This window comes from Varanus komodoensis, unplaced genomic scaffold, assembly GCF_004798865.1.
Source record: "Varanus komodoensis strain SLA01 unplaced genomic scaffold, ASM479886v1 scaffold1, whole genome shotgun sequence".
In the NCBI taxonomy this organism is placed as follows: Eukaryota; Metazoa; Chordata; class Lepidosauria; order Squamata; family Varanidae; genus Varanus; species Varanus komodoensis.
The window spans coordinates 60,722,741-60,747,266 of record NW_025335268.1 but is presented as its reverse complement, the minus strand read 5'-3'; positions in this window follow the sequence as shown (position 1 = coordinate 60,747,266).

Below are 24,526 nucleotides of genomic sequence, written 5' to 3'. Positions count from 1 at the left end.
GACTAATTTATGTGGAAGATACCTGTCAGATAGAAATAGAAATGGCTGGCAGTTGTACTGCTTTCCCTGGTATGTAGATGGCTGCTTTACTGGGCAATATGGATTGATCAATTTCAGCTGAATCTTGGAGGCTAACTTTGGTCAGTTTAAGCAAAATTCTTTTGGCAAAGATCCCTATTAAATCTTTATATAAGTTAAAGGTCTGAACATGCCTTGTATCCCAGACATTAAAGCAAATCAATAGCAGACAACTGCAAATACAAAAAATAGACTTCCAGCCAGCTCAAGTAAGTGTGTGTAGGATTGCATACTAATTACTAAATATATTTGACTATCTCTCCACAGCTTCTGGCACATTCCAAGGAGCAACCAAACATAGAGAGCAGAGGGGAGAGATAGAATAATAGACAACATATCCCCTTCGAATCAACATGTGGAAATAGGAAATGGACTTTGTGTTTAGAACAGTTCATTTCTGAGTACATATCACTGAATAGGATTCATGAATAAATCTGGTGTTTTGAATAATTGAAATGTCAGTTTCTATTTAGCCTAAACACAGTTTCCATTTTTTGTATGCATGCCTTGACAGAGAAGGCCATTTTATATATATTACATCAAAGTTGGGTTTATATAATGAGCACTCAATCAAGATAATATGAAATTCAACTAATAATATCTGGCATGTGTGTGTGTCAACAAAAATAGCTTTCACACCATCTGGGGCACCTGGAAGACCCCAAGTTGCATTTCTCAAAATACTGCCACATCTTTTCCTAGTTTAATGTCAAAATGTCATTTCAGAAAACAACTTCTGCATATGCTTTAGGTAGGGTATGTTTATATGTTCTCTATGAGCCATTCTCTAGTCAAGGGTCTGGGCAACTTGGGGTCTTCCAGGGTTCTTTTTGGACTCTGTTCACCCATACCCAGTGCAACCAGTGATGGAAATTGTAGACCAAAACATCTGGAGGGTCACCCATTGATCCCTCCTTCCATCACCCTAAGTCATGTGAAGGGGACAGCAGCATTATCAGTCACATGATAACGTTCAGGCGAGACTTTTCCTGAACTCCCGATCCCTTGTAGATTAGCTCAGGAACTGCTCTGCTCCCTTGCTCTGGGTTTAGAAGTTTCCATTGGGTTAACTGAAGGGCTGGGCAGTTCAGTGATGTATTCATATTTGGCCCTGTTAGCTTTTTCACAACTCCATCTGATCACTGTTAAGTAACCCTGGAAGGAACACTACCACTATGTAGATGTGAGGCATTTTCTGGGGAGAGCTCTTGTGCCGGCAAACATCTGATTTGTGCCAGAAGTCACTTCTGCTAGCACAACATCATTTACTTTAGCTGTAGTGCTAAATGAAATAGTACCTGTGGACTTTGATTTTTTTAAAAATAGAGAAAAGTGGGCTGTTTTCAATTTACATACCCGTTTGACAAATGATGCCTCCTTGATGATAAAAGGGCAGACATCTCGAAAGCCAGAGTTGTTAAAATTCAGTTCAGCTGTACTGAACGTTTACCAGCAATATTTCAGGAGACATGTCAGAGGAATTAACTATTTGCTGAGTTTGGTAGCCCTGGTATTTAAATCTTTTCTATGAGTAGGAAACACTGAATTGTGTTGTTTGATTTCTTTATAACATATGAAATAAGGGAAGTCCATCCTTTCCTTGCAAAGCTTTGTTTCTGATAGAGATTCTGGATAAGCAGTTCCCTGTGACGGTGGCTTCCACTTTTCCCCTAAAATTACTGAAATATTTCCTTGATGTTTCATTTTAGGGTAGCCACAGGGCTACAAAGAAAGAGAGCACATATTTATCTCCTTTATTCCCTATGTTTGTTCACACTTTTTGAAAACACTATCAAGATAGAAAAAGACAAATGATATTTCAGAACCACTATTGCTGAAAGGTATTTCATTATCTGCTAGACTGAACAATTCCCACAATGCTTGTTGCATTAATTTTCATTCTATGTGCTAGAAATCATATGTCCTTCTGTAATTCCACTAGCATTTTATTTCTTAAAGGAATTATTTATTCTACTGTTTTACAGATTTTAAAGGTCTAGCATAAATCCATTAATTTCAAAATATGACTGATATAGTTTTAAAGGTGTGATCAGATCCACACGGATTTGACATCAAACATTGCCTGAATAGGCATTACAGATGGAGAAAAAGTTACACAGTAGTTGCTTCAATTTGTCAACAGAGATGAAGAAGTCAGAAACAGCTCTGATGTTAGAGCAGAGCAGAGCAGACCCAACAACCAACCAACCAACCAACCAACCAACCAACCGGCCTCATTTGCCACTCCAGCTAGTGTTAGTGATCATTTTGCATGTACAGAGATTTCTGCAGAGAAAGAAGAAGACAAGAGATTTGCACAAAACATGTGCTGACTGAATGGGAGATGTGCACAAATTACCGAACACTTGCACAAAACACAAAATGGGTGGAAATCCTGCATAGACTAAAGCAAGGCTTATTTGGGCAAATTAGGAAATCTGTGCAAACTGAACCAGGAACCAAGAACAAGAAAAACACAATGACAAGTTCAACAGTAGGGTAAAATGTTTCATGGACATGTTTTTATTTGGAACTTCAGATGGAGCATGCCCCTATATTTTACAGCAAAAATGAAATCCCTCTACATCCCTAATCCGAATCTTACCTAGGTACTTAGGAATAAAACTTGAAAACGTTTGCATGCACAGCCTTTACTCTGAACTACAACCCTTCAAAAGTTTTCCAGCCTGGGGAGAGCTTTTGTAAGGTATTTATTTATTTAAAAATCGTATGCCATCCATTACTGTTGTCTTTGGACAGCTTTCAACATTATTTCAAACTACAATATAATAAGATAAATTGACTATTCCACACTGAGCATCATTTAAAATGATTTATTTATAGTTCATTATAATTATTTATTTAAGTTAATTATTTATTTAAGTTATTTAGTAATAAAAGAACAGCACTTCGTATAGCCTCCAGACACTCCACTGTAATTCTACATGGTTGATCTCCAGTCTGCACAGACTGAGAGGGCACAATGAGACAATTGATGAGGACTTACTACTAGTATTTAGGAGATTTACAAGGGTGAACACTGGGGTGGGGGGCATGGAAATGTGTGTGTCATCCCTCTGCCCTGCACCTCTAACTCAGGAAATCCCCTTAGAGATATTGTGATTGAACTTGGCTGAATGTTGTTATAGTTTTCCACATGACTGGAAAGCCCACACAATCAGGGTTCCCAGTATCTTCATAGCCCCCTTTGAAAACCTGTCAAATGGACACTGGAGAATGCATTCATTCTGGAGCCCAATTTATAGACCTGCTGTGACCAGCATTTCATTCCTACAGTGATTCAAGTTCTGTTTCTTTTGACAAGGTAACTTCACAGTCTAAGGCTGGAATTCTATATAGAATTAACTGAGAATAAATCCCACTGAACTCAGTGGAGCTTTATTCTTCTGCATAGACATGTTACACAGTTGATCGTTTCTCATCTTCCTCTCTGTGCTCTCCATTTTCAAGAGCTGCTCCTCATTCTGAAGTCCAAGAACCATAAGCTACCCCATCTTTGTTGCTCAGTTATATACCCCTCTGTTCCTACCATAAGTAGATATTTTAGATTGTGGGCTTTAGCAAGCTTTTTACCATACAACACAAAGAAGCTGTGGTCAAGAAAAGTCCTGAGCCTGCAGTTCTCTGGATAGGGCCTGGGGAAACCATGCCTACTTCAGGCTCCTCTCTGACTTCCTCAGAATCAACAGGTACTTTTTACATTCTTTGCATCCTTAGGGAATTTTTCAATTAGTTCCCTATAACAGAACTAATCATTAAGCATGTATCATTGAATTATGCTCAATTGTTTAATTAATTCAAACTGGTTCTGAACCCCAGCAGCTTGTTAATAGATTGATTTATCATGTAAATAAATACACTTTTAGAAGGGTTTAGGTATTTCATGAACATGACTTTTAGGATGGTGGTGTGTGAGTGTGTGTGTATAGAGAAAAAGCAAGTATGTCCAACACAGAATGAAGTTGATAGCCTTTAGTGGGTAGTGACATTTCACGCTTGACCTATGTGTAAACCTGAGGATATCAGCTATAAAGGGCTGACTTACACTATAAATTCAGAGAGTGGCTTACTCAGAGTTGCCCTTGGTCAAATTATTGTTTTTTATTTATTTTAGTAAGAAAAATGTATTGATTGCTTGGCCTTTTGATGGGCTTTTTTCATCTGTTGCCTTTTATGATAATTGTGGGAGCTGAATTGTTCTGCATTAAAAGCAAGTTACAGACTCATTCATTTGAATGTCTGATTAACTTGCCAGGGTTAGCAGTCTTTAGAAGTGATGGTTTTCCAGGCTAGAATATATTACACCCCAGTCAACTCCTTTGAAATTAAACAGTATTAAAAAAGGGATAAAGGATAGCAAGTTTGTGATGAATGAATAAATAGCATGCCATGGAGTACTGAATAAATTGGAATATGGAATAAATTGGACTAAATTAGAATCTTAAGATCTGTCAATGCATAATAATTATACATGACATTTATACAGCAACTGAGAATGGATATATAAGCACTGGATAATAGAAGCTTCATAAAATCAAGTTGCAGAATTCTGAGGGGCTTGGGCAGAATGTATTGCATAATGTCTACCTTTTTAATGGCTTACCTTTGCCAACAACTCCCTAGAAATAGAATTGAATTATATTGGAAAGTAAGGGTCCAGCCTCAACCTTTTGCTGCTGTGATGAGTTGTTGATTTTCTATGTTAAAGGTGAATTGGATAAATCATATTCTAACATTGTAACCAGAAATGTTGGTGGGGAGTAAGAATATATTGCTTATTCTTTAAGATTAAATTAAATTAAAATAAATTTTAAAAACTCAACAAATTGGTTTGAGGTTAGACTTTACCGATTTTGAGATTAAAAAGTCAAGAAAAGATTTTGAGGTAAAACAGCAAGATGTTTATAATAATATTTATTATTTTATAATAATATTATGTGTATTATAGATATAAAATATTATATTTTATATGGTGCATTTTGCACATTTTTGATAGGCAGGCTACTTTTCATAGATGCTGCTCAGGTTCAACTTTATTGGCAGTATCCTTCATTTGTACAGCATCTTTCAAGATAACAGTTGTTATGGCAGGTCAGAGGCACAATCTAGTGTCCTTGTGGTACAATAACATGGTTGTAGCTTTGTCTTACAGAGGTGTGTCTGTGGGTTTGGGGGTCTGGGAAATGAGACTGTGCAGTTTATTGTACCTTAAACCCATTTATGTCATTATATTGTACTGCAGGGGTGAGTGACCAAATGGCCTTTATTTTAAGTATAACCTAAAAAGTTAACACATTTAGACACCTGACTTCTACAAGGTTAGAAGAGCTTCACTCTTGTCAGCTCACAAGTTTAACTGTCACATATTTATGATTTTGTATGATCTAGTAGAGGAAATCTAAGCCACAATTCACAGCAATTCAATTTAGCCTTTCACATTTGAAATTTAGGCATACAGTGATACATTTTATTAGATGGGAATAGGGCACACTAGAAGCTGAACTGTAACTCACTCTTTTTGACCTGACAATGTTTGTGCTTTGTATTAGCCATAGGTAAGTGTTTTTTTTTTCTTTCTTCTTGAAGTGTTGGTCAAACATAAACCAGCTAAGTGTTAGGCAAACATGAGATAAAGCATCCATTTTCTCTGTGTTCTAGTCAAAGAATATATTCAGCAACTCAGACAGAAAACTCAGCAACAGGGCACAAAAAAGTGAGCTTCATTACTTTCAAGGCACAAAGCAGCATGTGAGGAAAATGGGTTCATCATATGACTATTTCAGCAACATCCGAATGTTTATAGTTGCATTATAAGACAAGTTAAAGGAGGAAACACAGAGATAGAATTGAGAAGAATGGGCTCTGTAAACATTTGAACATGTGGTTATACCATGTGTGCAACAAGTTCATCCAATGGCATCTCATCTGCCTCAAATTAAACACTACGCAATTAAACATGCGTAGTGTTTAATTTTGCGCACATGTGTGCATGGGTTCTATTGTTTTGTGTCACAGTCAGAAAATGTGGAAGGAATTTGTGTATGGGCTGCTACCTCTCAAAGAATCATTTTTGCATATTTTTTTCACATTTTTTTTTTGTAATCAAAGTGTACTAAAAGCATGGCCTTTTCCAAGGGAAGTGGCTGTCAATCTAAAATAATTTTAAAAGCAGATGTTATGCTTCATTCTGAAATTAGAGTTGTTTGTTGTTGTTCTAATCATTTGGGGTTTAAAAAGGTTTTGTGCTGCTGTTTGAGTTAATTGTGTTTTGTGTTACTGCTTTGAAATTCTATCTTTTAAAGTGCCTTGATGAAGATTTGCCATGAAGTTTGGTATAACAGTATTTTGTTTAAATAAATAATGTCTCTTTGCCCAGGCTGCTCAGGCCCTGGAGCTGTGGAGTAGCTCAAAGAAGCTTGACTCCCAACACTTTTAGGTAATCAGGAGCCCTGAAATGTGCCCTTCAGACCGTCATGCAGTGATTAGGTATAGGCCTCCGCACCATTGGTCTGCTCTGCAGTGGGACAGTGTTGAGGACAGTGATGGTTGGTCACCCACTAATGGCCAACCATCAAGCAGGGGCCACTAACAAAAGCCGGCAGAGTTTGCACCCTTCTCCATTAATGTGACCGGCTTATGCACTCTCAGCAGTCGTGGTGAAGGGAGGACCAGCAGATACCACGGTCTACTTGATCACTGTCTCTCTGTCTGTCCTGCAAGCAAGTGGTAGCAACGATGAGGAAGAGGATTAGGAGCAAGAGCTGCAAGTGACAATCAGGGTGGGAAGGTAGACTCACTGGCCAATTTTGCGCTATCATGGAAGGGAAATAAGCCATAATTACCTCTGGTAGTGCAGCTTGCTGTAGCTTGTAAACAAGGTGGCTTGTTGCTATGAGTAACAGACCACCTGCAACCCATGTAGAGTTGTGGGTGGCTCATCACCCATGGCAACAGTCCTCCCTGGTTGGCTTTACATAACCTGGCAACTCATGCTTCCAGTGGTAATCATGATAATTCCCCTGGCACACCACCAGCATGAATGGGGAGGAAAAATAAGCCACTGTGGATTATTTCAGCTATGTGATAGAGGAAAGCAGGTTAATGCAAGGGAGGGTTGACTGAGGGTATATTTTGTCCAAAGGTGCTCAATGCCTGCTTAACTGCTCAAAACAAACACAGAGTAGAGGAGAGGAGAGGAGAGGAGAGGAGAGGAGAGGAGAGGAGAGGAGAGGAGATTATCCCTACTCAAAGCATTGTCTCAATGGTAGCCCATTCAACCAAGGACAATCACAGAATCATAGAATAGTAGAGTTGGAAGGGGCCATGAAGGCCATCAGGTCCAACCCCTGCCGTTGCAGGACACCAAGGTACACCATCACACTCAGATCACTAGCATGTTTTTCTGATCTCATTCTGGAAGCAAAAATGAGACCCCTTGATAGATCATGAGGTAGGGCTAGTGGCATGAATTCTTCTTCACTAGTAATTGGATATGTACGAATCAGCAAAATCAGGGTTCTCTGACTTTACCTCAAACCTTAATCTAACTTGCATCCATATCAAATTGTGACCTTTGATTTTTCTCTATTTGTATCAAATTTGTATTTTGTGCACATATTCCCAAATGCAGGCAACAGTTTTCCACATTTTATTGATTGATGCATGTTTATGTTGCAGACTAGGGGGAGATTATTATTATTATTATTATTATTATTATTATTATTATTATTATTACATTTCTATGCCGCCCCTTGCCGAAGCCTCGGGGCAGCTTACAACACAATACAATACATTGAAATACAATAGAACATAATAAATTACTACTAAATACAAAAATACAAAAAATACACTGAGATACAAACATAATAATATAAAATTAAAATTAACAGTATAAAATAAGTAAATAAAGAATATAGGAGGGGAAAAGAGAAGGAAGAAGAAGTTGCCCTGGCCAGGTCATATATTTTAACAATTAAAATGATGTTTAAATAAAAAGGTCTTTACCTGGCGCTGAAAAACCAGTAATGACGGTGCCAGGCGGACCTCTTTGGGGAGTGAATTTCATAGGTTGGGCGCCACCGCAGAGAAAGCCCTCCTCTGAGTACTTACTCTCCTAATTTCTTTCATGCAGGGTTCCCGGAGAAGGGACTCTCCCGCAGATCTCAAGGGGCAGTCAGGCATATACGGATGTAAGCGCTCGTTCAGGTAGCCAGGACCCAAGCTGTTTAGGGCTTTATAGGTCATAACCAACACCTTGAATTGGGCCCGGGCTTCAATGGGAAGCCAGTGAAGCTGACGGAGGACTGGAGTCATGTGAGCATAACGCCCCGTCCCCGTCAGCAACCTGGCAGCTCTATTTTGCACCAATTGAAGTGGGTGGTGCAATATTCAGTCCTGGGTCCTGGGCCCAGTTCTCTTTAACATTTTTATTAATGATTTGGATGAGGGAGTACAAGGAATGATTGTCAAATCTGCAGATGACAAAAACTGTGTGGGATAGCTAATACCCTGAAAATCAGAAATAAGATTCAAGGTGATCATAATAGCTGGGAACATTGGGTTGAAAACAATAGAATGAAATTTAATAGGAACAAATGTCAACTTTTGCAACTAGGAAAAAGAAACCAAATGCATCGTTACCAGATAGGGAATATTTGGTTCAAGAATACTGCGAGAAGAATCTTGGAATTGTAGATCACAAGCTGAATATGAGTCAACACTGATGTGGCTGCAAGAAAGCAAATGCTATTTTGGGCTCATCAATAGGAATCTCACTTCCAAATCCTGTGAAGTACTAGTTCTCGTCTACTCTGCACTGGGCAGGCCTCATCTTGAGTATTGTGTCCAGTTCTCTAGACACCACAGTTTAAAAAGAGACAGACAAGCTGCAAAAGATTCAGAGGAGGACAGCAAGGATAATCCAGGGACTGGAACAAAGCCCTTTGATAAGAGATTGAAAGAACTGGGCATGTTTAGCTTGGAGAAGAGAAGACCCAGTTTGTGCTTGCTTCTGGTCAAGTGTCACTATCCAGCTATCTATTATAGTCCCTATTAGGTTATCAGTAGGCTTTCTACTGGTCTGGATCTCTAGAAGCACCCAAGAAGAAATTCTCTTGAAGGAGAGAAAGTGTCTCCCTCCCAAGTGTGCGGGGAATCACCTGTTAAAATATCTGCATGTCAGACATTTTATCTTCTTTTAGAAGTAAAGGGTGGGCTGCTAAAAGTGGTATCTGTTGCTCCTATGTTCCCTGGTACCAATTTGGAGAAGCACTATGTGAAACTCTTCTTGTACCTGAAAAGGGGGCTGTGGGTGAAAGAGAGCGAGAGAGAGAGGAAGCAAGAAAGATAAATTTGAATTGATTGCCATATAACGTAGTTTACTGGAAAAATAAAGCAGCAATGGAAAGATTTCTTGCTTTGTTAAAATGCACAAACAAATGAAGCAGAAATGACTCTTTAGGGAAATATGGCAGTTCTTTAGTGATGAAAGAAAGGCATAGTCTCCAAAGCTTGAGTGCAAAGCTGAAAGATGGTACTATAGAAGAAGCTTTCAGGGGAAAAGAAAAAAGGTTCTTGTGACATTTGCCACTGAAGGTTTATCTTTTCCACAGAAACCTGGTGAGATGTTATATAAGGATTAAATAAATGTGTTTAAGAGACGTTATGTATGAAAAATGGATTTTGTAGCTGAAAGACATGCTTCAGCAAAGAACCCTAATGGGTGAAGAAAATATCCATGATTTCATAGGTAGTCTATAAAAGCTTTTACCCACCTGTCACTTTTCCATGGTTTTTCCTTTCTGATTTAGTGAGTAACTCGCTTTCTGAGATTGTGAAAAATTCCAGCAGTGGCATGAATGGCTTATGCTGTTAAAACTCTCCAGCTTGGTAAGCTCTGTGGCTGATTAGTTCCATGCATGGGGTTTGTGATCTCTCAGGCAACTGAGTACCCTTGCCCCCATATTATTGGTCTCCAAAGAAAAAGGGCATCTGGATTTGGGCCTGAAAGACCAAGGAAAATATGGATGGTAAGTTTTCAGCCAGCACAGTTTGTGCCATCACAAAACATTATCAAGAACACAGGGCATGCCAGTTCAGGCATCAGACACAACTTCCAGCTTTTGCCTTTGGAGAGGTCACACCAGCATAAAATAAATTAACAGTAGTCTTTGAAGCCATCAGGTTTTTTTTATTATTCTTCACTAAATATTACTTTTCACAGAGGTAGAATGTCTTCAGAAATTGCTAGGAAGATTCTGCCACGTACATTTTTACTAACCCTGCTCCCATGCCTTTATGAGCCTCTCAGGGATATAGCTAAGGGAAAATAGATATACCATGTGTTTAGCTTCATCTGCTTATTTACTGCAAGTCAGGCTAATGTGAAGAGCAAAGAAACATTAATAATAATAATAATAATAATAATAAATGCTTATTGTTATCATCATCATTAAAATATTTAGTGCCATATATAGAAAGAAGATACGTCTCTGCCCCAAGAAGCTTACAATTTAAAATTCAAAGCAGAGGAAGCAGTGGAAAGAGGAGGGCAGGGGGTGAAGAAGGAAAACAGGGAAACAATTTGTGGTTGTTTCATTTACAGATCCGTATGGCTTGTTACAGGCCCAGTTATGAAAGGCTCCATGAAGAAGGATTTTTTTTTTAACTGTTCAAATATATATTAGAACAGTGTGATAGAACAGAGTAAACTTCTAAACATATTATGAATTAAAGCAGACATAGGTGTATGCACAGGTTCCATGGTGTTTTCAAATAATAATTCATTTATAGTAGGGTTGTAAGGATCATTTTTGTATATATATAAACACACACACACAGGGGATGGCCAAGTGTTACTAAATAATAACTTGATTTTCCCCTTCTCTTTTGGGAGAACAGGGTGTTGTTTTGCTTCATTTTGGAGCACTGTTGATGTGAAGCATGGCATAAAGCTTGCTCATGTTTATACCATGCCTTTCATTTCCATAACCATATTTAGCACTGCTTTCATTTTGTGTCAAAAAAAAAAAAAAGGTTGTGAGTGTATTCATAATTTACTCTCCCACATAGTCTTTGTAGTTCTGGCCAGCCAATTAACTCTCCTTAATTCTTGTGATAGCCCTACAAATTGGAGGTTTTGCTTTTTTTCCCAGCATTCCTGAAGTTCAGACAGTACAGCTGAGATGGTTCAAAACTCACACCAGTGCCAGCATTTTCAGGAGAATAACACAGTCATTCGTCAGGAACTCTGAGAAGAGGCTGCACAGTCCATTGGGTTTTCTGCTGCAATTGCCTCATTTCACAAGCTCAGGAAGGCATTTTCAGGGTGATGGAAATATGTGAGGGAGGTGGAATAGTAACAATTTAATGTTCCTCTGTACATGATACATGTTGTCTTAGAATAAAACCAGTGTATCTAATATGGTTGTCCATGCAATATTCCAGTACTAACCAAATGACTGCACTTTTCCCCCTTTACAACAATGTCTTTCTCTCTCTCTTTCTGTATGTGGGGGTGGAGCAGAAGGAGGAGGAGGAAATTCTTAGGTTAACACTTGCTGCAAACTGTTTAGCTTGCTGCTTCTTTTCTTGCACAAAAGCAAGAAATTCAACAGAGGAAACTTTTCATTCATAGCATAAAGATACAGCAATGAGAAAGGGTCCTCACATTGGTGGCATAGTTTGGGTGGTGGAAAGGACTGTAGGAAGGGAAAGGGGACTTTTTCCAGTCCACCACTGGATGAGCAGGATGTGGGGCAAGATTCTCCACTCTTCCAGGACCTCTGAACATAAGTTTACAATGGTTTCCCCCCACACACTCAGTTGGAGCTGGGCAGATTTTAAATGATAGCCATTTCAGCATTGTGGTTAAACTGGGACTTGAGAGAGCTGGGTTCGGGTCCCCACTCAGCTCATGGTAGGCATGTCATGAGTGGAGCCAGCTAGAGCTGGGGGTAAGACTAGATGGCCTGGGAGGCCCCTTCTGACTCGCCCTGTTTCTATGTTTCTATATGTCTCTGGGTTATTTGAGTCAGCCACTGATTCTTAGCCTAATGTACCTCACAGGGTTATGTAGAGAAGAGAAGAGAAGAGAAGAGAAGAGATCATGTAAGCCCTCTTCAATTCTGATCTTACCCAAGTTGGTGGAAGGCCGTTTCTTTTGGAACTGAAACTGCTTGTTGTGGGGACTGCTGTTGTTGGTTTGTACAACATAAGCAGGAAGGTTGAGGGGATCTAATGGGGATGGGCCTGCAGCCCATCCCTGCCATGGGGTTGCCATGTGACCCATCACTAAGTCTTCTGAATCCACTGCCTGAAACAGGTTCTTCATCCTGCCTCACAGGTGAACATGCACTGGAAGCACATCACAAATAAATGATCTTGTATTTGATTCTAGCTGTTGAATTCTCCAGCTGCTTTGTCTTTCCTACATTTGCTGATAACATTTTCTGCTCATATGAGTTATGGTTTTTATTGTTAAGAACAGGCATTGTTTTCTCTCTCCTTGTGTGTCCATGGTGGGTAAAATCAAAGAACAGTAGCCCATCCTGTAAGCCCACAGAGCAACCTCTGCTGCTGTGTGATCCCCGTGAGTCACTCCTGTGCCTGCATGTACTTGCAAGCTACTTGTGTGAACCAGAACAATAACATAAGCACGGATACTTTTGGAACTGCAAATTGGATTTCAAATGTTTTCATTCGTGGTCCTGTCATGGGAATAAGTTATGTTGTATTACTCATTCACAAAAATATATTTTTGGGGGTTGAAATGACCCATGGGAATCATCTGGTGGGGAAAGAATGTAATATAGCAATGGCCCTCTCTGAGCACCACACAAGCACCATTTTTATCCCCTCCTGTCCAAGATCATACTGGCATTGTTGTTCTTTCTGTTTGTAATGTTGTGTGGTTTAAGGGATGGGATGGGATACGTTTGTGTACATGACTACTAGGAAAAGATAGAGAATTGCTCCAGTGCCAAGAACAGTCAAGTTTTGGATTACAATCCAAATATGTTGCCATATTTCTTTTTTCCTGTGAGTTTCTTAGCTGCAGCCTGGGCTATCCGGGGACTCCCTTCCCTGAGATGCAGAGGTTTGTTGGTTTGTTTTGTTTTGTTTTGTTTTGTTTGTGCTGTGCTGTACTTTGCTTTGTTTTGTTTTTCTTCCAATTTAAATTTAAGTTTATTTTATCCTTGTGTGTGTGTGCAAGTGGGTTTTTGTCTGGGAGAACTGGGCAAGTGAGAGGAACTGCAGGAGAAACAAGGCAGGGGACCAATGTAAGGTCTCAGAAGGGATACCGATGGCAGACCAGGAGATGGCCTTGGCGGGAGTCACGGGTGTTGCTGTCCGCTGCGAGAGCTGCGACATGTTCGCCCGTCTCCCCCAGGAGAGGCAGGGACACACTTGTCCTCAGTGCAAGATGGTGACCCTGCTAGATGAGGAGGTGAGATGCCTGAGGGCCGAGGGAGCTTTCCAGGCCCCCCCGGAGCAGCCCCCCTCTGGACAGAGGGTTGAGGGAGAGACCACGGGAGGAGTAGCTGTGGAGACATGGAGGTATGCCAGCACGGCCTCCTCCTTTTCCTGGCACCAATCTGAAGCTGGGAAACAGGTTCTCTCTTGGGGAGGCTGGGGCTGATGAGGTCTCAGGGGAACAGCAGGACCCCCAGCCTGGGACATAAGATGGCAAGGGGGCCGCTGTAGGAGAGGCAAGGGCCAGGGCACGGCCACCCACCAGCATCGGGAAGGTACGGCGGCAGGTGATTGTTGTTGGGGACTCCCTGCTGAGGGGCACTGAGGCGGCAGTGTGCCGCCCCAACCTGGAGACAAGGGAGGTTTGCTGCCTGCCAGGCGCATGCATCTGGCATGTGAAGGACAGAGTGGAGCGTCTTGTTCACTCCAGGGATCACCAGCCACTCCTGGTGATCCATGTGGGCACAAATGATGTGGCCAGGCAGGGTGTGGTTGGGACCACCAGGGACTTTGAGGCCTTGGGGAAGAAACTCAGGGAGCTGAAGGCCCAAGTGGCCTTCTCGTCAATCTTACCTGTCCGGGGATTTGGGCCAGGAAGGGACAGAGGGCCTCTGAGGCGAACGACTGGCTTAGGGTGTGGTGCCAGAAGGAATGCTTTGGGTTCCTTGACCACGGCACTCGTTTTCTTGCCAATGGACTTCTGGCAAGGGATGGGTTACACTTACGAGGATGGGGTCCTTTGGAGATGCTCTAGCCGGGGGGGGGGTGCGTTCAGGCCCCCCAGTAACATGTCTGCACTGGGCAAGTGTGGGGAGAGGATCAGGGCTCTGGGAGCAGGGTTTTAGAGATACTGCAGGGACTGACAGGACTCCTACAGAGAGGGGCCAGGTATCAGGGAGGATGGGAGGAAGGAGGAGGCTGGGAACTCCAAGGAAAGGAAGCGGTGGGAAGGAGTTGAGGTGCATGTACACCAATGCTAGGAGCATGGGTAACAAGCAGGAAGAGCTTGAAGCTCTCCTGGGAATAGGAGGGTATGATCTGGTAGGAATCACAGAAACTTGGTGGGATGAAAGGCAAGTCTGGAATGTGAACATAGAAGGGTATCACCTTTTTAGAAAGGACAGGAAGGGAAAGAGAGATGGGGGCATGGCTTTATACGTCAGGGAAGGGATAGGATGCAGTGAGACAGAATGCAGCACAGATGGGGATTTGGTAGAGGCAGTCTGGGTGAAACTTAGGGGTTTTGACAGGGAAAGAGACCTGACAGTGGGGGTATGTTATCGCCCTCCAGGTCAACTTGAGACCCTGGATGATGTCCTGACAGACCAGATTCTAAGGATATCTCAGAGGAGAGACACAGTAATTATGGAAGATTTCAATCTCCCGGATATTACCTGGGAGACTCACTTGGCAGTGACAGCCAGGTCACATCGCTTCCTAGAAACTATAGAGGGAGGGTTTTTCACACAGAGGATCCGAGAGGCGACGAGGGGGGGGAAACATCCTTGACTTGGTCTTGACTAGTAGGGAGGAGCTGATAGGTGAAGTACAGATTAGGGGAGCTCTGGATGCGAGTGATCACTCCATCCTTTGCTTTGAGATTAGGGGACTGGGGATGTGCAGCAGGTCAAGCACTAGAAGCTGGGACTTCAAGAGGGCCAACTTTGGCCAACTGAAGGCCAGACTGGGGAAAGTCTCCTGGGATAGATTACTGGAAGGTAAGCAAGTTGAGGAGGGGTGGATAGCACTCAAAAGGGAGGTTTTGGAGGTGCAAGCCTTGATGATACCTCTAGTCAGTAAGGTGGGGAGGCGGAGGAGAGTGCCGCCATGGATGCGAAAGGAGGTGGTTAAAGGGGTTAGACAAAAGAGGAAACTCCATAGGAAATGGATACCGGAGTAAATAGAGAAAAGGATATACCAGGAGGAGGAGACCCGTTGCAGAAGGATTCTTCACAAGGCTAAGGCTGATTACAAGCTGAGACTTGCCAAGAATATCAAGAGCAACAAAAAGGGCTTCTTTCAGCATGTAAATAGGAAGAGGAAGGGGAGACAAGTGGTGGGACCACTAAATAAGGAGGAAGGAGATCCAGTGACTGATATGAGGGAACAGGCACAGATGCTAAATGACTATTTTGCCTCTGTGTTCTCCCCAAAGCAGTATGGGGGATATCTGCATAGGAGATTAGATGAGGCTGGGGACTTAGGGGCACAGATTAGAGTCACCCCCCTTGAAGTCGAGGGGCTCCTCAGGGCATTGGACATTACAAAGGCGCCAGGCCCTGACGGGTTACACCCGAGAGTACTTAGAGAGTTGGCAGGGAGTCTCTCACACCCGCTGGTCTCCATTTTTGAGGCCTCATAGAGAACGGGTGAAATTCGGAGGGCTGGAGGGTAGCATCAGTGGTCCCAATTTTCAAAAAGGGTAGTAGACAGGACATGGGGAATTATAGACCTGTTAGCCTTACGTCCATTGTAGGAAAAACAATGGAAAGACTCATAATAGAGATCTAGTGATGCTAGATAGGGAAGGGAGGCTGACAGCCACACAACACAGCTTCCGCAAAAACAGGTCCTGCCAGAGAAACCTTGTGGAATTCTATGAAAAGATTTTGAGATGGCTAGATGGAGGGGATTCAGTGGATGTGGTATACCTGGATTTCAGCAAGGCCTTTGACAAAGTGCCCCATGATATTCTGGTAGAGAAACTGAGGAGTTTTGGGATACACCAAAGCACTGTCCAGTGGATTAGGGCATGGCTGACTGACCGAAAGCAGAAGGTAACCATTAGCGGGGAATCATTGGGATGGCGGCCAGTAACAAGCTTGGTCCCCCAGGGCTCTGTCCTGGGGCCGATCCTGTTTAATCTTTTCATTAACGACATGGAAGAAGGGGTGAACAGTCTGCTGATCAAATTCTCAGGCGACACTAGAACTGGAGCAGTGGCCACAACTGAGGAGCAGGCACTCCAGATCCAAAAGGATCTGGACAGACTATGGAAGTGGGCCGGAGACAACAGGATGGCGTTCAATGTGGATAAGTGCAAGGTCTTGCACTTGGGGCATAGGAATAGCTGTCATAAGTACAGGTTAGGTGACAAGTGGCTGGAGAGCAGCACTTGTGAAAGGGACCTCGGGGTACTGGTTGACTGCAGGCTAAACATGAGTCAGCAGTGTGATGCGGTGGTCAAGAGGGCGAACGCCACCCTTGGTTGCATAGCCAGAAGTGTGGCTTCTAGATCAAGAGAGGTAGTACTACCACTCTACATGACTCTGGTGCGCCCGCAATTGGAGTATTGTGCTCAGTTTTGGGCCCCTCATTACAGAAAGGATATAGCCAGGTTGGAGTCAGTGCAGCGTAGGGCCACAAGGTTGGTGGCCGGTTTGCAGGGGATGGAGTATGAGGCGAGACTGAGAGAACTGGGTCTCTTCAGCCTGAAGAAGAGGAGACTCAGAGGGGATATGATGGCGACATACAGGTATGTGAGGGGATGTCACATGGAGATGGGTAGAGACCTGTTCTCCCCTGCAGAGGAAGGCAGGACACGCTCCAATGGAGCAAAGCTCAGGGATCCAAGGTTCCATTTGGTTGCCAGGGAGCACTTCCTGACAGCCAGGACCCCGAGGGTGTGGAATGGGCTTCCACGAGAAGTCGTTGAGGCCCCATCAGTGCGGGTGTTCAAGGATAGGCTGGACGTCCACATGGTGGGCATGTCGTGAGCGGAGCTGGCTGGTGCCGGAGGTCAGACTAGATGGCCCGGGAGACCCCTTCTAACTCGCTCTGTTTCTATGTTTCTATTTTTCTTGTATTCAATTATGCAATCTCAGTCATTCTTTAGGAACAAACAGTGGACAAAACATTAGCAAAGGAAGTTTTGCCTTCAGTTTTGTATTTATGCCACATGGACCATTCAAGTGAAGTTGAAGTTGGAAAAGTATTTTGCACATGGTTTCATCCATTCTGTTCCACAGCTATCGAAGGAGCCATAGAGAGAGAACGAAAATCCAGCCAACCCACCATATTTTCAAGAATGGCAGAGCCTTCCAAAAGAGATGTTGGGGACTTATTCTAGTGATCCCTTCTTCCAAGTTCCAGGGCTAAATATTATTAATAAACAAACAAAACTCAAAAGCCATTCATTATAACCAACCAACAAACAAACAAATGATCTAAAATCTAACATCATTTGTTGCCTTGCCTTGTCATATGAAGCTCTTGGGCATGTACAGTTACATATAATAATACTTTATCATATGAAGGGCCCCAACCTCTGTTCCCACCAGCCTACAGCCATTGGAATACACAGGCACTGCTCTCAAATGTTCACCAGTAAAATCACAGGAGTAAAACTATATTTGCACATTTTAATGTGTCAGTTTGTTACTGCTATTGTTCTAATGGTAAGAAAAAATTTGAATAGCAATTTTGTTAATTGCTCATTGGTTGAATTGGATTCTTTATGTTGTGAGCCGCCCCGAGGCTTCGGTGAATGGGGCGGCATAGAAATGTTTTAATAAATGTTTTAATAAATAAAATAAATTATTTTAGGAATATATGAAAAGTTCATTCTATTTGTAGTAGTGATGATTACTGCAAGTGTATATTTGCACTGATGCACATTATTGCAAATTTGTGCAAATCCTTGGCCGAAAGAAAAAAGGGAAGGGAAGGGAAGGGAAGGGAAGGGAAGGGAAGGGAAGGGAAGGGAAGGGAAGGAGTTCATGAAATGCATATGACCTAGAAAAAGCTAGAATGGATATTAATGCAAGTGTGCATTACAGGGTTAAAGGAAATCAACCCTGACTGCTCTTTAGAAGGCCAGATAGTAAAGATGAAACTCAAAATCATCTTTGGCCACCTAATAAGAAGGAACAACTCATTGGAGCAGACTCTGATGCTGGGAACAATTGACAGCAAAAGGAGATGGCAGAGGATGAGGTGGCTAGATGGAATCACTGGGGCAGTAGGTGTGAGCTTGGGTGGACTTCGAGGGGTGGTGGAGGACAGGAGAGCCTGGAGGAATGTTGTCCATGGGGTCATGATGGGTCGGGCATGACTTTGTGACTAAACAACAAAGCATTACAGAGAGGTTACACAAATCTTACCCCCCAAAAGCCCCAACACTAAAACAACAACAACAACTTATCTGCAATTCAGTGGAATCTGTACAACTTAGAAACTTCCTATCTTCTGCAGAACCCACATGTTGGATTCATAGAATTCCATCTCCATTGGAATCCATAGCAAATCACTTTGACATTTCTGCCTATGAATATTGCTATGCTTAAGTATTTGGCTTGGATCATCGCTTTGCATTCTGCATGGAGTAAAGATTGCATTAATTCTGAGGGATGGAAAAATCAGCAGACTTTTGGGTAGAGGTATGCTAGGTTTTAAAGATAAAATGGACAAGAGTTCTGTGTGTGTGTATGTGTGTGTGGGACAGAGAGATTTATCACTTCTTCAGGCATGGCAGACACCCAGCAATATCCTCTTTGTAATTACAGATAGAATGGTCAATGGGAGTAATGTTACAACATAAGGTAAGATTATGGACAGGTTTGTTCTTTCTAAAGAATAGAAAGCTGCCCATTGGAACATATCTTATTAGACAAGAGAAAAATAAATCTTCCGTTATCTTATATTTAAAGATAAGGTCTATCCGAACTTGAAAGTTTCCCCGCTCACACAGTCTTTGAAAGTATCTTTGGCCCAAACAGGATAGGTGCTCCTAATTTTATATCTGTGATTTTTTTCATAGTTTAAAAGATAGGAAGTCTCTGTGTCTGTCTGTCTTGTTACTTATCTATCTAGTGCTCTAAAACATCTAATACCCTGCAATGATTTAGTGAGGGGAAAAAAATTGACTTGTGTGTAACATCCATACATACACGGTAGAATTATGGAACCACAAGGACATACAGATGCTTCACTCTCCTTGAGGAAGCATTAAAAACATGAAAAAAAATCACACAAAAATTGAGTGCTTAATTAATTACCTCTAACATAAATTAAGTTTGAAAATATGACTTTATCATTCTATTAAGAAAAAATGGTGCTATTTCAGTAAATCTGCCTGCTGAAGATGGCGGTGACCTGTGGAAATATTCTACCACTGGGGGTGGAGGGGGGAGAAGAGAAGGAAGAAGAGGAAGATGTTCACTGCAATTTGTTACTCAAAGAAGGGCTAAGAAATTGATAAATTGGAACTAAATAACTACTTCGACTTCTACCTACGTTCCAGAAGCACACTGGTATGCAAGTGTTGTAAAATTCAGATATTATAAGCTGAATCCCCTCTGGTTAGGACTAGATATTGTTAAGATGTGTGCCTGTTGCTGAACGTAGCAGCCCTGCTTTTCCTTTGGCTTCCATTGGTGATACCTACCAATATTAAACATGCCCTTTTTGACCTTGCCCTTTATAATTATAAAGTGCCCACGTATATGGTGGATCCAGACTTAATTGCGCAGGGAAGAGAAATGTACAGCTTTCATATGTTGGACTGCAATTCCCATCAAACTTAGCCAGAATAGCCAATGGTGGCAGGGTGTTACATACAGTACATCATCCATGGGTTTGATCCAAAATGCTTGGAGTATTATTATTAGACCTGGTTAAATCAGTCTCATTGGATATGGTCTGAGTATGTAAGTCTAGCTCTATTGTTTGATTATACCCATCCATTTATGCACACAACAAAGAACTTCCGAGCTTCTAAAAATAACTCAAAACCAATGAAGATGCTAGTTTCCATTGTGGCAGGGGAAATGAATATTCTCACCTCTTTCCTGGAATTATTTTAGAAGCACAAAAGAACTGTTGCAAAAGTGAGCGCTTTCAAGAACATAGTGGAACCAGAGGAGGTAGACCAATCTCAGTACATGCTGTTCTGACTTATTGTCATCACCATGCAACAATTTTTCCCATCTCATTTCGTTCCATTGGTCACTGCTTCCAAGGGTGAACAAAAGGGCTGTAGCCCATGGACATTTCACTTGATTACCAGAGGATTGTTGGCATCTTGATTTCTTCCACAAATGGATCTGTGAGTCTGCTAGGCTTGGCACTAGGGGTTTCTGGACAAGATATGGGTAGCATGATCTGTAAAGGGATCCTCTCTCCTTCTCCCAGTAGCAAATATAGCAAACACGGCTGTGAATCTCATTAAAATGCATGCAGCAAACCCATATAAGGGGAAAGGCATTCCCCACTGTAATATCGTTGGTGTAATTAATATTTTTCAGAATGACATTACTTGCTGTAGCTTTCATTACCCACTGTGATCTAACGAACACAAGTTGGTGATTGAAAATAGCTGAATAACATTATTGCAGCACTGCCTTATGTTCTTCTTCCTTTATGGACTTGTAAACTTATGGTCTCTTTGGAAACCAGCAGACCAACTTTTATCACCCTTAGCTTGTCTTTCTCAAATTTTAAGCAATGATATGTGAGGTGGAATTCTTATGCGCTAATGGGATTTATTTAAAAATAAATCATAAAAGCATGAAGCAGAGTTGGAGATGAAGAAAATGTTAAGTGAAGGCGCATTAGGAAAATGCATGTTCCCCTCACCCGCTCTTTGATGGAATGGACTGGCCTTGTTTGGCAGCATTGTCCCGGTCCATGTTCATTGCTACATGCTGAACTAATAGTCAGCCTCCTTCAGAAAGCCTTGCGCTTGGATGAGAAATACATTTAAAATATATAAATATATTAAAGGGGCATTTCAACAACACAGAAAGCCACAGAACTAAATGTCAGTCCTTTGACTCTGAAGTAGTCAGCAGCATATCAGACACCACAAATCACAGGCCCATTTTCAAGGTTGCCCACAGAAAGGAGCACTTTGCAATCTGGCTAGCCTTCAGTAAACTAAGCTACAACTGGTTACACAGAATAATAATAATAAAAATAAAAAATGAGGCAGGGCATGAAGTCAAAGTGTATGGAATCCTAGGTGAACATATCAGTCCTTGATCAAATGAAGCCAGAACTTGGCCTAGAAGCAAAAATAATGAGAATGAGGATTCTACATCATGAGGCAGCAAGGAGGAGGAGGAGGAGGAGGAGGAGGAGAGGCACAGGAGAAGAAAAGAGTCACTGGAGAAGACAATAACACTAGAGGAAGCTGGAGGCAGAAGAGGAGGAAGACAGCACATGAGATGGATGAATTCCATAAATGAAGCCAAAGCATTAAGCTTACAAGAGTCAGCAGGGTCACCCAGGTCAGGACACTCTGGAGCTCATTCATTCGTAGGCTTGCCTTGAGTTGGGTGACTGCCTCACATATACCCAGTTTGTGCCAGCAAATTTTTTTTTTAAAGTCCCTCCAGCATTTCACATCCAACCACGCAGGCAGCTTTCTAAACATGTGTAGGATTGTATGTGCTCACAGCACTATCTCTGTTGGACTAACAAGGCATATAATGAAGTCTGGCTGGATCAACAAATCATTTCTGGAGTCCACAATAACCAGAAGAAAAAAACCAGATTCTTCTCTTACAAGTATCACAATTTGCTCTGGTTCTGTGTCCTCATTGTTTATGTTAAAATGTTCATATAATTGGTAGTGTCAGACCTGCTTAGGGCATATAATGGAAGCCTGCTGAACATCTCTTTTTCCTTGTCTATTAATTAAGCAGGGTGGAAGACAGCCTATGTTACTTATGCTTAAAAGAACAGTAAATTATAATTAACTACTGATCATAACAATTGGCCATTGTTAGCTTTCATAAACACCATTCATCTGGTTTTCAAAATGGCAAGAACTCTCATTAATTGGATTAACACCCACCGGACATTACATGGAAGCAGGCTTTTACTAACAGGAACCTTTTTCTTCTTATAATGGATTACAAATGACATTTTATTATGTCTTGAAAACACAGCTTCCCAACTGAGGGCAATTCTTAATCACTTTCAACAATAATGAACTCTCCACATACAGAAGACGCTTGGCATCTTTCTAGATGAACTGCTAGTCATTTTCTGCTAAAGTGGAAAACAAAGAAATGAAATACAGGAGCCAAGAATTTTACTCTAGTTTCACTGAGGTGGCACACTTGGCTAGGTTTTGGCTAGGTGGAGAAGGTGGCATTATCATTAATTTTATGTTGCATTTACGTATCTTCTGCGTCCTTTTTCACTTCTAAGGTGTCTTTTTCTTCCAAGGTGGCTTGAAAGATTCTTGCAAGCTTTCCTTTCACAGGATGGCTTGCAAGATCTTTCTACTCCTTTTGATCCTCACTATAACAGTCCTGTGAACAGGATAGGCTGAGAGTATGTAACCGGTCCAAATTGTTTGGTAAGCTTCATAATTAAGTCAGGACTAGAGCCTGGGTCCTCTGAATTCCCATCCAATACTCTAATCACTAAACCACACTGACTCTGTCCTGTTTCTACAGAGGAGAGTCTCTGGTTAAAGACAAAGTGAATCCTTATGTTATTTTGCTTGTCTGCTCAAGTTGACTGACCTGTCTTTTGAAATCCATGGTGCTCTCCATTCCATTCTCTAAGCCCTTGGACATGGCCAGAGAATCAGCACTTCCCAAACCGCAAGCTAAGAATTTCATGTAATTTACTTCACATTATTAACTGCCTCTAGGAATGTTGTCCATGGGCCATGATGGGTCTGGCATGACTGCAACTAAACAAACAAACAGAAATAATAATACTGTACCCATCCCAAATAAAGCTCTCAGCATTTTAAAATTTTTATTTTTATCTATTTTTATTTTCTGCCTGCTCAATTTGCCTGCCTAGTCTGGTCAATTTTCAGTTCCCTGGACATGTCCAGGTATCCAAGATTTCTTATCCCTAACCCTAAGCTGGAGATCTTCATGACAATGTTTCTGCTATTTTCAAATGCATCTACAATCTCAGACGTGAACAACTGGAGCTCTCATGTTAACCAAGTTCATTGCCACGCCACTTCAATTTCCAGGCACATGTACAAGTCCAGGCAGTCATGATTTCTTACCCCAACTACAAGGTGAGATTTTCCTGCCATCTATTTTTCCTGAAAATTCCTGTACATGTGCTTGGATGTGCAATGGAGCTCTCTGAATATTGCTTTTCACTGTTCATCCTGACTGCCCTGTCTTTTCAATTTCCAGGCCCCTGGACTGGCTGAGAAGCCCATTTTTCTGAACCATATCCCAAAGCTGAAATTTTCATGGCATTATTTTTACCCTATTAAAGGCATCAACATGCATGTGAGAATATAGATGCTTCTCTCACCTGATTTTTTTGGTCTTCTTTTTGGTTTTACTGCTCAGCTTGAATGCCCTTCCTTTTCAGTTTCCCCTGAACATGCCTAGGGATTAGATTTAAGGTAGATGAATCCTAGCCCTAAGGTGGGATTTTCACTGCAATATTCCCACCATTTTAGAATGCCTGGAGCATCACAGAAGCAGAAAACCAGGGCTCTCTGAGTATTGTGTTTGACAGATCAATTGGCATGATGGCCTCATCAATTTCTAGACTACATCAATTTCCATGGATTCAAGGTTTCCCAACCATAAGCCTAAAATGAGATTTGCATGCCATATTCTTTCACATTATCAATATTTGTGTACATGCCTTTGAATGCCAAATGGAGCTCTCAGACTGCTCAAATTCCCTGCCCTGCCTTGTTCATCTCTGGGTCCCTGGACATGCTCAGGGATCCATGGCTTCTGAATCATAATCCTAAGCGGAAATTTTAAGGTCCATTTCCCCACCATTTCAGATTGCTTCTACCATCACCAAAGTGGACAACTAGAGCTCTGAGGTTGACTTCTCTGAATTATTCTGCTTCCTTTGACTGCTCAATTGACATTCTGATCTCATCAATTTCCACACCTGTGGAAATTTCAGGGAAACTTGATTCCTCAACCCTAATCCTGTACTGAGATTTTCATGCCATTTATCTCACATTATTAAAATACACCTACATGCATTTGTGTGCGCA